General features: G+C 37.5%; 1 long non-coding RNA gene across 1 annotated transcript in view; it reads right to left on the bottom strand.

Annotated features, from left to right (window-relative positions):
• LOC113920613 overlaps positions 1–5396 on the bottom strand; it is a 40791-nt gene extending 35395 nt beyond the window's left edge. Inside the window, exon 1 of the long non-coding RNA XR_003519325.1 lies at positions 5148–5396. This is a non-coding gene — a long non-coding RNA (uncharacterized LOC113920613). The remainder of the gene's footprint in view (positions 1–5147) is intronic.
• Positions 5397–14572: the final 9176 nt, after the last annotated feature.

Genomic DNA, 14572 nt, shown 5'->3' with positions numbered 1-14572 from the left:
TCTTTGTTCAGCCATCACCAACCAGCCTCCCGCCTTCTCCCATCTGGAGTAGAAACACCACTGCCTGCATCCCCCAAACTCAGTGTGAAACTCTCTGAGCAGTGCTCTTGATGCATTCTCTCTTACTTAATTTAGGGTGAAAAGGATGCATACCCTCATACCCCTGGGGCAAGGTTGCGCTGCATGCTGAAAGCCCTCTCTGTAAAGTCCTCATTACAGACCACTACCGCCTCTTTTTCTTACCACCTCTGAGCTTCAACTTTCTAGTTTATAAAATGAGAATAGCCATATGATCAAACTTTCAGGAATGTTGTAAGAATTATGTGAGATTAATAATGTGACAGTGCTTTGAAAATCATAACATGCTGGACATGTTCAGTTATTACTATAACATTAATTATTTTTCAGCGTAGACTCATCTAAAAATTCAGGTAATTTTGAATCAGATACAGACCCAATTTTTGCCTCTAAGTCTCTCTCCATCATTTTACTGATTTTCTTCATTCTTGTTTTTTTTTCCCCTCCCTAGAATCCAATCCCATTTTAAATGCTCTCGTGGTTGAAGTATAAAGATATGGATGTACATAAATACTCTGTCGTTTGCAAATCCCTGCATAAATTTATGATTTCAGGGTTTTCTAACCAAGCCAACAAAATTAGCATATTTATTTGGCACAGTCAGGCTCAGGCTGGGACTAATCATTTTCCCCTTCTTTATATAACATTCATGTGCTTTCAGAATAGAAAAAAAATGTTATTATGACTTCAATTGTTACAGATGGTGTTTTCTTCACTCTTTCAAAATAATTTTGGTTTTGGAATTAAAAAAAACAATATAGCGTTACACAGTGTGGCACGATAAAGAAGAAATCTAGTACTTTCTTGTATGAGGTAATAGGTGGGTCAAGGAAATTGAGGAGGAAAGCCAATAGTTATATAATGCATTGGTATTTTGCTTTTAAGGAAAACATGTAAGAGAAATTTGTTTTATATTCACAGACTAATCAGTGTTTAACTATACAGAGCCTTTAAAATATAGATTGGGTGCCTTTAGACTCCATCTTAACCACTGAACCCCAGTAGAATAGCTTGTACAAAGAAGCTTCTATTTATTTCTCGTTGACCATTGAAGCTGTGGAACCAAAGTGATTATCATTGTGCAGTTGGTGGCAAGCCTCATCCTTTTATTCAGCTGTGGGTAGTGGTTAATAGCACAGGTTCCAAAGACATACTGCCTGACTCAAATCCTGGTTTACTACCTGTGTGACCTCAGACAAATTCCTTAACTTCTCTGTGTCTTGGCTTATTTGTTAAATGGGATTATTTTATCTGTAAAATAGGATTGCTTTATACACAGTCCATGTACATTAAATATTAGTTATAAATTATGAGTAAGTATTGAGCACTTATGTCCTCAGTGCTGGGCTTGACTTGGGCATAAAATGATGAAAGATAAAACATCAGGCTATCTTTTCCTGGTACTTACAGATAGGTGGGGAGATAAACATTAAGGCTCACATATAAATGTAAAATGTTTAATATTTGCTAAAAAGAGAGGTATAATGAGATAAAAATGGAAAGGATTTTCAAGGAAGTTAAGGAAATGTCTTCTGATTATGTGCTGATTTAGCTAAGATTTAAAAGATAAGGAGTTGGAGGAGAGAACATTCTAGGTGGAAGGCGCAGCATGTGCAGAAGTTCATCCGTAAGAATGTGAGAATGTGACAGCCCTGATGAATGATAATGGACTAAGGTGAGGGCAGGGAGATAGAAAGAAATCACTGATGAGATAGATATTTAGAGGTAAAATCTTGGAGACCTGGATTGGGTAAGATTGTATAGGGGAAAGAAAGTCAGGACTTTTTTTAAGACTCTGAAATGTAAACCAGGTGAATGGTGAAACCACTCACAAGATAGTGAAAAGTGATGCTTGAAATTTTTAACCTATTATTTATTTTTAAAAAGTGTACATTGAGACTATGCCTCATCTATTATACATGGCCATTGCTACCAGTGGAGGGGACATGATGATTAACATTATTTGAACTTCCTTATATGCTTGGGTACTATGTTCGCTCTTCTCTCATGCAGGAATGCTGCAACTTTGAGTAGCAGAAAATTCCAGAAACAGTGGCTTTCTTAGGTAAGGGACTGATTTCACATAATAAGAAGTACTGAGAAAATGACTCTAGTTTGGCTCCAGCTGCTCAAGAATATCATGTAGGAACCAGGAACCTTCTAGTTTCCTTCTGTGCCTTGTGGGGTTTTATACTCATAGTTCCAAAATGGCTGCTCTACCTCGAGGCATCATATCTTCTTCCCAAATGGGAAGAAAGAGGTACAACCAAAACCTTAGGTGTTTTAGTTGAGAAGGGAAGCCCTTCCTGGGAGATTTCCATGTCCAAAGGTGAAAGGTTGTCAGAAGAGAAGATTCGGAATAGCATTGGATTAGTCAACCAGTAGTTTCTGCCACAGTTCTTTTACTACTTAATTTAACCTTTAGTATCTTCTCAGTACATATTTGGAAACTGAGGCTTACAGATTTTAAGTCAGTTGCTTGAAATCAACCACAAAATAAGTCAGAGAGCCTGGGCTCAAACCTTAGCACTCCTCAACCCCAAGGCCCAGATGCTTCCAATCACTCTTCATTTCTCTTTTCTTAAAAAAAAAAAAAAAATCTAGATCAAGTAAGTTATAAAACAGAAACAAATTATTTTATACCATAGTTTGTGGAGACCATTAATGGGTGTAATCGCAAGAGTATGTGATTTTTTTTCCCCATAGCCTAAGTGCACACATATACACATTAAGTACAATACATAATGATCCTGAAAAGCTATCAGTGAGGTTAACAAGGTAACTTTGATGGCTTCTGTTTTACCATTTTTATTCCATTGTAAAGCCTTAGGGAAAGGACACATTGTTAATAACCCAGCATAATAAAAATATCTTAACAATAGCAATTGTGTTTAGAACCAAAGAGCAACTGCTTGAAGAGCATAAATTGCTAAAATAATAATAGCAATAATAATAATCATGTATGAAAATTGGGAGATTTAAAAGAAAAAGAAGACATACATGGGAGAGCAAGTACATATTTACTCCATGTGTTTTGTGCCTTTTCAGGATCTGCTTTTTTTCTTGGGTTTATAGAAACTGGGGCTTGCATTTAGCTTCTTTACGTAAAACTTGAAAAGTGCAAATCACATTGTCAAGCTAATGTCTGACTTGAATATATATTTTGAAAACTAAAATTATCTCTACATCTTCTACACGACTGTATTTGTGGTTTAAATCAGAAGGAATATTTTGCCCATTTATCCCAGCTGCTATGTGCTGCCATCCCTGCCAGAAGAAAAAAATACATATATTATCAGGAATAATCCAATTTGCTTTGCTCCTATTTTTTTTCCTTAAATGAAAGAATTACCAAGTAGGAAACAGGATAGGAAGGGAGATTTGCCAGTTGCTATCCAAAATCAGTTGATTCCACAAGTCTGGAATATTTCCTTCTATAAATCTGTGGGCATCTAGAGCATAATATAGGCTGCCCAAACCTTTATCCCATGAAGACAAAGTTTTTGTATGTGAAGTTAGAAACTTTTAATACATGTCTGAAAATACCAATAGGTAAAATTTTGTCACAACAAATATAATTTCAAAAAGTCATTCTGCCAATAAATATTTTTTCAAGTTTTATTTCAAAATGAAGTTTCTTGCTATATTCTAGTTACAGTAGCTCCTAGTTTATCCCCTTTTTATTATTAATAAACAAATTGAGTCTGAAGTTATGTGACTTATTCAAAGTTACATGATTCATTTAGCCAAGTACAAAAAAATTGAACTAAGGTCTAGATGACTCCAAACCATTTTGTCTAAGTCAGCCTAACAAAATTCACAACTTTTCTTGGGAAAGACTGAGAAGTAAATGTTATATGGGTGAGAGTGAACAAGGTTATGATATTGGAAAAATGGAAATGGCTTAAGGATGATGGTCAAAGATATCTGAGGTCAGGACTCTGGACAGCTCTGGACTGCTTTGGAAGTTTCCTTCTGACTCTACTTTCTCTCCAAATTCAATTTGTTTTGTTGTCTTTTATGTCAACAGCTCTCACTATTGCTTAAATTCTTCAAATAGTATTTGCATATAAATAATTATATTTGAATATACAATATAATGGCAACATGGTATATTGGATATGGAGTCACAGTTGGGTTTGGGCTTGAATCTCTAACTTATAGTGAGATATGAGGCAAATCACATAACCGAAGTTTGTCTCCTCTTCCCCGATGAATAAAAAACATTTATTAATTAATAGAATGATAGTGTCTACCTTTGTGCCCAGCACATATAGTTACTTAGAACAATATTACTTTCTCCTGCCCTCCCCCATGTCTTTTTCAAGGAAAATCTGTGCAATAGTCAGGGTTCATTTGGTTACAAGTGATGGAAAAACAGAAAGACAGCTCAACCTAGATTAAGTCAAACATAGAACTTCATTGGTTCATGTAGCTGAAAAATCAGAAGAGAATATTTTCCTTCAGGCATAATTCAGTCAAGGGATTCATGGCTCCTGTGCTCTCCATCTCTCAAACACGGTCATTCCACATAAGGAATCTTTTATGATTGTTCTAGTACAAAAGGCAGGATTGTAATTAGGATTTCTTCACCATCTGCATTTCCAAGCCTTGGAGAAGTTGCTGGTTAATAGTCATTCCTTTGCTCATCACCCATGAATGGTGAGTTGTTTCTACCAAGAAGATCAGCAGTGCTGATCCCTGTGTAAGTCACATAAAATGGGTTCCACAAAGAGAAAAAAAAAATGGGAAGGGAAACTCAGTTGCTAGAGGAAGGGGAAAGAGATGGTGGGCAGATAGAAACAACAAATGATCACTTCCAAGTCTCCCTATGTATCTCTGATCCTTTAGAATACGGGTTAGTTTCAGGGAAAAGGAAAATCAATATCTATTGAATATTTTGGATTTAAAAAAACTTACCTGTGATATAGTCAATACATATTTGAATGAGTAAATTATTTAACTGTGAAGTCTCCAGAGCCCAAAAGCACACTGTAGTTTCAGTGAAGTCAGGCCCTAGTAGAAGGATGATGTGAACTGGGTAGGAAGAACACGGCCAGTTCTCTTACCTCTGAAGTCCCATCTCTGCTTGGTTGCAAGGACCATGTCCTGTGAAGAATCAGGCCCTGAATAATTGTAACCAGTCAAGCCATTTCAAGATCTCAACAACAGCCTTCTCTGATGCAAGCTCTTCTCATAATGAACTGCATACTATGATGTCATTTTGGCCATATTCCATAGCAGGAGAAAGTGCAGCCTAAGAAAGTCTGAGATGACGATAATACATAAAATGCCAAGCCTCGTATCTGGCATGTCGTTAAGGGCTCAGTAAATTTCAGCTCCTTCTTCTACAAAGCCATGGAATCATCATAATTTACTCTTGGCCAGCAGTTAGCCTTTATGACATCATAGCCAGAGCAGGCTATAAAGTATGCCTTTGCTATCACCATCTATGAGTGCAAAGTGTATCTTTCTGGAAGGGATGGTCTTGGGAACAAAGTTCTCACCACTAATTCTTATTTTGGGGGTGCACTGCCTCCATCCACTCATCCAATAAGTCATTATAGCAAGAATACATTTTTTACTTTAACATTTTTAGTCTTCTGTTCTTTTGATTGTGTTTTGCAAACTTTTTAAAAAATGTAAGCCAGTCACAGAAGAACAGATATTGCATGATTTCACTTATGAGTTACCTAAAATAGACAAACTCACAGAAGCAAAGAATGGGATGGTGGTTACCAGAGGCTGGAGGAAGGGGAAATGAAGAAGAATTGTTCAACTGCTATATACTTTTAGCTATGCAAGATGAATAAGTTTAGATGTTTGCTCTGGTGCATAAGGTCTATAGCCAACAATACCATATTGTGCGCTTAAATTGTTAAGATGGTGGAGATCTCATGGTAACTGTTCTTATGCTCCCTGACCCCCAACACAAACAAACATATACACACAAACAACAACAAAGGGACTCAAGAAAATAAGCATAGGTGTGGATATGTCTATTACCTTCATTGTGGTTATAGTTTCATGGGTGTATACATATGTCCAAACTCATTGAATTGTATACATTAAATGTGTACAGTTTTGTATATCAATTATACCTCGATAAGGCTGTTAAAAATGAATTCAGATACCTTTTTAAAAAGAGTTAAGTACATAAGATTATATCTAGATCCCCATACTAAACAGCTATTCTTATATTATCACTTTGGATATATTTTCAGGTTGCAATTCACCTCGTTCCATTCTGGACTTGCCCTTTGATGAGTTTCCAAAATGTCTATCGTTTTCAGGTACTCTTCTTGTGAACCCTTTTCCAGTTATCTCTCCACCTGTTAGCCTAGATTCCTAATTCATTCTTGATGCTATTGTTCTCCAAATCTCAGAAATAGAAAATTATATCCATTTCTCACCATCGGTCAACTTGTCAACAGTGTATCTCTATCCACTGGAAACAAATTAATAATAACACACACATAGTACAGCATTAGATACAGGAAGTTGGAGGCAATCCAAATATTCTTCGATTTCTGTTTAGTCTACTTAGGCTTGAGATTGTCAGGGAGGTATGTCACTCAGTCTCAGACCCTCTTGCAGCTGTGAGGAGGGTACTCAGCAGGCACTTTCCTGCTTTCAGGAACTTCTGCACCAACATAAGAGTTTTTTGTGCAAAGACATATTTCCCCAGAGCCACCTACATCTGACCCAGTGCAGGACACTCTGATGGTCAGTACTAACTCCAGAGACCCCCATCTGCTTGCTAAGATTTTATCAGGTCTGCATCACTGTTCAGCTTCACCCTCTACCCAATTCTTTCCTTCTCTTCTCTTCTCAGGCTTTGATGCCTATTTTTTTCACTTCTCACTCCCACTCACTGTCTGTTTCTGCTGAATGCAATTGCAGCAAACCTCGGTCCTCTAAGCCACCTAACCAAAACATCACACACAAATAATCCCTGTAATTTCCAGCAACGGAGAAGTTTAATGAGATTCCATTATTTTTTAATAAGGCAATTCAATAAATCCTATAGTATTTGCTATATGAAAATTTTATCCATATTTGATAGTATGGCATCTGTTTGGTAAATCAATTCTAGTTTTTCAGTGTAGAAATCCTAAAAAGGTAAAGTATAGGAGATGGTACAACTGACACTTGTACTTGCATGCTCTGTGATGCAAAATAAAGAAATATTCAAACCATGGCTGTATCTTTTGAGAGATGATTAGAAACACAGATTCATCATCCCCATTATCAGCCTATGATATTTTGGTCAAATGTCTTAAGAACCATAACTGCAAAGGAAAGCTCAAATATCTTTACCCATATTTCTGTAATGATCTTTGTCCAGATATCAACCTAGAGCAACATATTATTATTTCTGCTAGGAATCTAATGTATCTTTTCCAGTTTTCAGTAATGAATACAGAAGTGATCATGTGAAAGCTGAACAGTTTGCCCATCATTAGGCAATGTAAGCCGAACCCATCAAACTAAACATAGTAAAAATGGAATAAAATCCAACCAGGAAAAATGATTTGGAAGCCATGGATTATTCATTTCATTAAAAAAAGAGTTTATCTTTGAAGCAAAGGATCCTTGAGATCCCAGGCTTTGGCCACCTAAGAATTCCTTTTCAGCTTTTGAATTGGTTTCACTGTATCATTTAGCCTCTGTAATTATGCTAACTCTGTAGACTCTGACCCGTGCTTCTAAACCATGCTTCTAAACACTTGTTTAACTATGATGAGCACTGTTAATAATAAGAAGGAAATAATGCTAATCATTTATATGGGGCTGTGCGATTTATATTTTCACAAACATTACATCATTTGATTTTTTTTTTTTTGGCCTTGAAAGTTATAAACCTCCTTGTTTGCTTCACTACAACACTTATCCAAAGAAGTGATAAAAGTGTTCTTACGTTCATACAGTTTTTCCAGATCGTGCTGCCCTGCTTCCTTCCCAGAACTACCACAGGACTTAATGAAGGAACAATTTATTCTTTCTTTTAGTCATTTACTTCCTGACATGGTAACTTAAAGGGTGTACTGAGTTTCCTCACCTAGATAAACCTAAAAAGGGCAGAACTCTATCACTGGAGACAAGCACAGTGCTTTATAGCTCTTTTCTGTTTATTATTGCTGAGTTCATTATAGGAGCGTGAGCCACATTTCACCATCTTCCTTAACCCAACTGCTCACTTTTTATTCAGGATGCTCTGTTAAGGACTTCCTATATAAAGATTCCTGAATGCAATGCCCCAGAGTTGCCCTGTTATGTTGTCGATCCATTTCCCATACACTGTTGACATTTAGTGTAGTGAATATTAACTGTCCACACCAGTGGCAGAGCAAAGAGCAAACTATATGGGGAAAAACATGTGGCTTTTGCCATTCTCTTCCTGAATGATGAATGTTGTAAAGAAACAAATAATTTTATTATTTGTCATCTGGTGTATTACTGAGGAGAAATAAATCAATAATTTAGTAGACATACTAAATTTTAAAAATATGTAAAAGTTTGATCTCCCTTGTGGATTTATTACATTTGGTGAGTGGTCTTTTGGATTTCAACTGACTTAAGACAGAAAAATATTCAGGAAAATCAAGGTTGTACCTAAAGATAGAAATGGAGAAATGTCCCATAAATGCATATAATATAAAACTAAAGTAGGAATGATGATACCTCCTAAGTGCACATCTTGGTTAGCTGTCAGCATCTGAGGTAGAAGTCCCTCCGGGGGTCTAGACTCTCTGAAACATTCTCCCCATTGACATTGTTTTCTTCCCCTACCCAACTTGCTTCTCTTATTCTCATCCTTAACTACACCCTCTGGAAAACCATTTCACCATCCTCAAACCAAAATGGTAACAACCTTAAGTTCTTCATGACATTCTTCCCATGAAACATGGTGTGCCTGCAAGACTCTACTCTCCAACCTGCCTTCTTTCCTGGAATGCAGCCTTCTCACTGTCCATGATAGGGAAGGAGCCTGACTTTCCCCTTCCCCAGTGTATTGTGTGGATGGAGGTTTCTGTGATTTGTCCTACATAACTGACCACCCATACCTGCACGTATGCAGGCAGATTAAAGAATGTTGTTTGTGAGACTTGTGCTGCATGAATGACCTCAGGAGCCTGGTTAGTTGACATTAGCTGGCCTCCGGGTCAAAATTTCCCCATCTGGGTGCCATGAGCTGTTAATTTTGCCTTACATCCCCTCCAGCTCCAGGCTAAGGGTGGCCCCCCAGAATGGAATCTGGAAGGGGAGGCAAACACACCCAGCCCAAGTTCCTTGAAGATAAAAAGACATGATAACATAGAAATGCAGCTGGAGTGGTGGGGGTGGGAGGGATGGGGTTGCTGGGTGATAGACATTGGGGAGGTATGTGCTATGGTGAGCGCTGTGAATTGTGCAAGACTGTTGAATCACAGACCTGTACCTCTGAAACAAATAATACATTATATGTTAAGAAGAAGAAGAAGAAGAAGAAGAAGAAGAAGAAGAAGAAGAAGAAGAAGAAGAAGAAGGAGAAGAAGATAGTAAGAAGGGAAAAATGAAGAGGGGGAAATCGGAGGGGGAGACGAACCATAAGAGACTATGGACTCTGAGAAACTGAGAGTTCTAGGGGTGGGGGGGGATGGGTTGGCCTGGTGATGGGTATTAAGGAGGGCACGTACTGCATGGAGCACTGGGTGTTATATGCAAACAATGAATCATGGATCACTGCATCAAAAACTAATGATGTAATGTATGGTGATTAACATAACATAATAAAATAAAATAAAATAAAAATAAAAAAGAAATGATTCCATTCCAAACTGCACATAGGTGAACAAATGTTTAACTGCAAACTTTGTCATTTGCCCTATAAATATGGATGGCCCTTATGGGGATGGTCAGTTGGAAGTGTCACCTGTAGAGGATGATCAGCTCAGGCCTGTCAACCGGGACTCCAGCCTGGTTGTCTCCACAGGGCTTCCCCAGCTAGTGAGGCTAGGTGACCTAAGTACCTGATTGGAGGTGACTCTGTCTTATTTTTTACTGTTTACTATTGCCCTCATCTATGCATAGATTTCCCTTTTCTTCTTTCTGTTTCTATTAGATTTTTATAATATTAATAAAGAGTACCCTTCAAAACTAAGAGTGCAGCCGCCGTGAATCTTTTCTTTAGAACACCCACGATGGCTTCCAGACAGTTATTCCTCCACCTTCATGCGAAACCCCATATTCCTGAGGCTCCTGGGTGGCTCAGTGGGTTAAGCGTCTGCCTTTGGCTCAGGTCATGATCCTGGGGTCTTCGGATCAAGCCCCACATCGGGCTCCCTGCTCAGCGAGGAGTCTGCTTATCCCTCTTCCTCTGACCCTCCCCCTGCTTGCGCATTCTCTCACCCTCTCTCAAATAAATAAAATAAAAATCTTAAAAAAAGAAACCCTATATTCCTTTGATGCTCATGCCACCAACTATCCCTTAATTGGAGTGTGGGCACCTTGCCAACAGTTTTCTTCCACACCCCAATTCTTGTCATTTCCCTGGATGCTTTGATCACTTGAATCTTTTATCACTTTGATTTTTATTTTATTTTATTTTATTTTATTTTATTATGTTATGTTAATCACCAAAAGAATTTGTTTTCTTTTGGACAGCCAAATGACATGTATTTGAAATAAAACAGTATCCTTAAAAAACAGTATACAGTATTTTCAGACAGCAAGGTCTTCAAAGCTTTTACTCGTCCCAATTCTCTCATGGAATTGATCAATAAAAATTGTAGAACTACTGCATTTCAGTTGGATTTGGAATCTACACAGTATCAAAATGAGCATAAGTGTGCACACACACACAGAGACACATCCAGCTGTTAGGAGCTACTCGGTTAACTCAGACTATAAATATTTTATTTGCAAATTCAGGTCTTTCCTGTGGATCCTCTCCACAATCATACTGTACAGTATGGGGGCTTTCATGATACTCAATCATTTTTCACAGCAGCTACTCCCAGTCTTTAGAGGATGCCAGATCCCTGGCATTATAAGAAGAGTTCTGGCCTCATATCCAAGAAATACAAGGTCTTCATTATACCAGAGTTTAATACTCACAGCCAGAAGTCGTTATATACAATGTACACACAGAATCTCTGTCTTGCTTTCAGACTGAACAACTGTTTTTCCTTCCTCCCCCTGTGATGTGTTGAAAAACTGCCATAATTACATGGACAGCTATAGAGATCACACTCAAAATCAAAACAGACAAACCAATTAAATACATTTCAGAAACAACTTTCCCAAAATGAGTTTAATCTACCAAAATGCCCTATGAATTGACTTAGATACCCACATTTTTTTTTCTGATTAAGAGAGCCTTCTTTTTGTTGTTGTTGTTGTTGTTACAGTAGTTGAAAACAATGAAATTTTGCCATCTGCAATGACATGGATGGAACTAGAAGGTATTATGCTAAGCGAAATAAGTCAGAGAAAGACAAATGCCATATGATTTCACTCATATGTGGAATTTAAGAAGCAAAACATGAACACAGGGGAAGGAATGGAAAAATAAAATAAGATGAAAATGGAGAGGGAAGCCAACCATTAGAGATGCTGAACTCTAGGAAACAAACTGAAGGTTGCTGGAAGGGAGGTGGGTAGGGGGAAGAGATAATTGGGTGATGGGCATTAAGGAGGGCACTTGATGTAATGAGCACCGGGTGTTAGATGCAACTGATGAATCACTAAATTCTCCTGAAGGGAATAATACACTATATGTTAACTAAGTTGAATTTAAAAAAAGAAAGAAATACTTGATTTTATGCCTATAAGTGCTCTTGGATAAAACAGTGTGCTTTATACATTTTTTCAATTGAATCCTTGCCAAATGCACTGGCCAAGGAAGCATGACTCCTAACTAGGAGTAAAGTGATGGGGCCCCCCCTTGTCCTGACTTAGTCATTATCACTTTCACCCCGAATCCACGTCCAGAACTAAGTCACAATGTCCCACATGGTGGAAAAAATGGCTGGGAAACCTCTCTCATTATAGAAGACCAAATCTGGTGGAGCATCATCTAGTCTCTCCTCCCCCCCACAATCATTTTTGCATTATCGGAAAATAGATGTATAATTACCATATTGAAAGGCATTAAATATCCATTTCTAATTCAATCTGAACTCAGGAAACTTTCAATTAAAAACCGGCAGTTTGTACACCCACATAAATGAATGCATGCAGTTGTTGGAGGCCTTGATAAAACCTTATGTAATGCTAATGTGTTACATTTCCAGGCATGTTGTCTGATATTTCTTATCTTAGCTATAATTTTTCTTTGGCCAGTATGCAGAAACAGCAAAAATCTCACAGTAGGTATATTCAAGATTCTTTTTTTTTATTTAAATTCAATTAGCCCACATATAGTATATCATTAGTTTTTGATACAATGTTCAATGATACATTTGTTGCATATAACACCCAGTGCTCATCACACCAGGTTCCCCCCTTAATGTAAGATTCTTAGCTGGCAATCACAGTCTACCCTCTGGCCCCAGTGGTTCCCATTTCTCCCACATGCAAAAGACTCTCATTCCCCTCCCAAGATCACCAAAATCTCATCCTATCACAGTCTCTGGCTCATGCTTGATGTTTAGGATCTTGTTATCTAAATCAGCCCAGGTGTCGATGAGACTCCTCAATGTGCTTCTTTCAATATAGCTCCTTTAGTGAAACTGTCCATCTCAGCCCTGAGAAATTAAGAGACAAGTTCTCTGCTCTCCATAGCCTCAAATGCAATGCGGAAGCATGCTGGAACAGCAATGGACATTCCTATTCAAAAGAGAGGAGGAAGACTAGAGGCATGTTGCAGTCACTGACCCATAGTCATTCGAAAATCTAGCCAGGTGTATTTACTATGTCTTTGATTAATGCTCAATTCTTCTCCCTCAGGGTGATTCTTGGTGTCTCTTAGCTTTGCCCTCTGGTTTCTTGGCTCTGTTTTTCTGAGTCATCCTCCATTTTTTATAAGAAAGCTCTGTATTTTCAATTAAGTGGTTTGCTCAGCTTTCTCTATACCTATAAAAGGTTTCAGGCATTGAAGGCTCTTTTCATTTTGAACGCTCTTGCTTTTTTGTCAGTCCAAGAAGGAGGTCCAAAAAGGAAAAAAATATTTTCAAAAAAATGTATTAAAGTAGGTATCGCAGAGAAAAGTCTTTATTAGATTTCCAAACCTTTCTTTCAAAGTTTAATGTTATTTATCATTTGTATTTCATACAAGTAAAAACCATAATTTCTTTCTTCTATAAATTATGAATTATTTAGATACACAAAAATATAAGGATATCATTGTTTATCCGCCACTCATTTTAACAAGTATTTATACAAATATAGATGAAGCCATTCTCTATTTATGTATTTCCAACTTAATTTCTTGTTTTCCTTATGCACAGTATATGTTAATAGTTAAAACTAAAATGATTACATTCCAGATTTACCTCTTCCTAGCTGTGTAGTCTTGCACAAACTACATAATCTCTTTGTGCCTCAGTTTCCTTAGTTATAACATGAGAGTAATAATAACACTAAATAAGTTAATATATCAAATTCATATATATATGTGTGTATATGTTCACATTCAAAAAGTACCATATAGGTGTCTAGGTATTAGCTGTTGTTATTTTTCAGTGATTAGGACAGCTAAATGTTCCTAACCTGGCCCTATTAATGAGCTAAGAATTCCTTTCCCAAATAGCCAATGGGGAGCCGGAATGGAGCAAGTTTATTTGTCCTTTACCACTCACTTTTCCCAGTCCTACACTTCATGGTCTTCTGATAGGTGTTAATTACTCTATTGAATAGTTAGAATCACTTCTGAAGTGATTCTTGGTGTAGAAGAGGAAAGTTGGAGCTCTTACTAACTTGTACTTACCTTGAAGGCCCAAAGGGAACATAACCCTGACTCAGGCCCGTCAGTCTCCACCCATCTCCCTTAGGATGAGATGACCTGTCCTTTCCCCTGGGAGAGAACTTTGTCCCTAAATCCATCCTATTCCCTCCGTCTTCATGCAAATTTCCAGGTCTGAGTCACTTAAGCTAAAGCAGCACCCTAATAATTTATACAGATGTCTGCTCAGTGATGACTATGTCACAAAAGAGTGGGAGGAAGAACTCTAGGTTTTAACGCCAAGGATGGTGAGGAGCCCCTTGATTACTTTTTCCTTTCAATATGCACATCAGTATGGCTTGTAGGAGTATCCGTTATGTAAAGTAGTAGATTGATTAGGTTAGCATACATACACATCTGACATGGAAAGTCAATTTCTGAATGATCTACATCTAAATCCACACTGGAAAACAAAGTTATTTCTTCAATTAGACTGGCTACTCCTTTGACTGGAATTTAAAAATAATTCTGGTGGTAATTCACAGAGATAGCATTTCTTGTAAAATTCATTTAATGCATAATCCATGGGCAAACCATCACAGTAAAAAGTTGAGTCAGAAAGGCCAA

This window comes from Zalophus californianus, chromosome 3, assembly GCF_009762305.2.
Source record: "Zalophus californianus isolate mZalCal1 chromosome 3, mZalCal1.pri.v2, whole genome shotgun sequence".
In the NCBI taxonomy this organism is placed as follows: domain Eukaryota; kingdom Metazoa; phylum Chordata; class Mammalia; order Carnivora; family Otariidae; genus Zalophus; species Zalophus californianus.
This window is presented reverse-complemented; position numbering and strand designations above follow the sequence as displayed.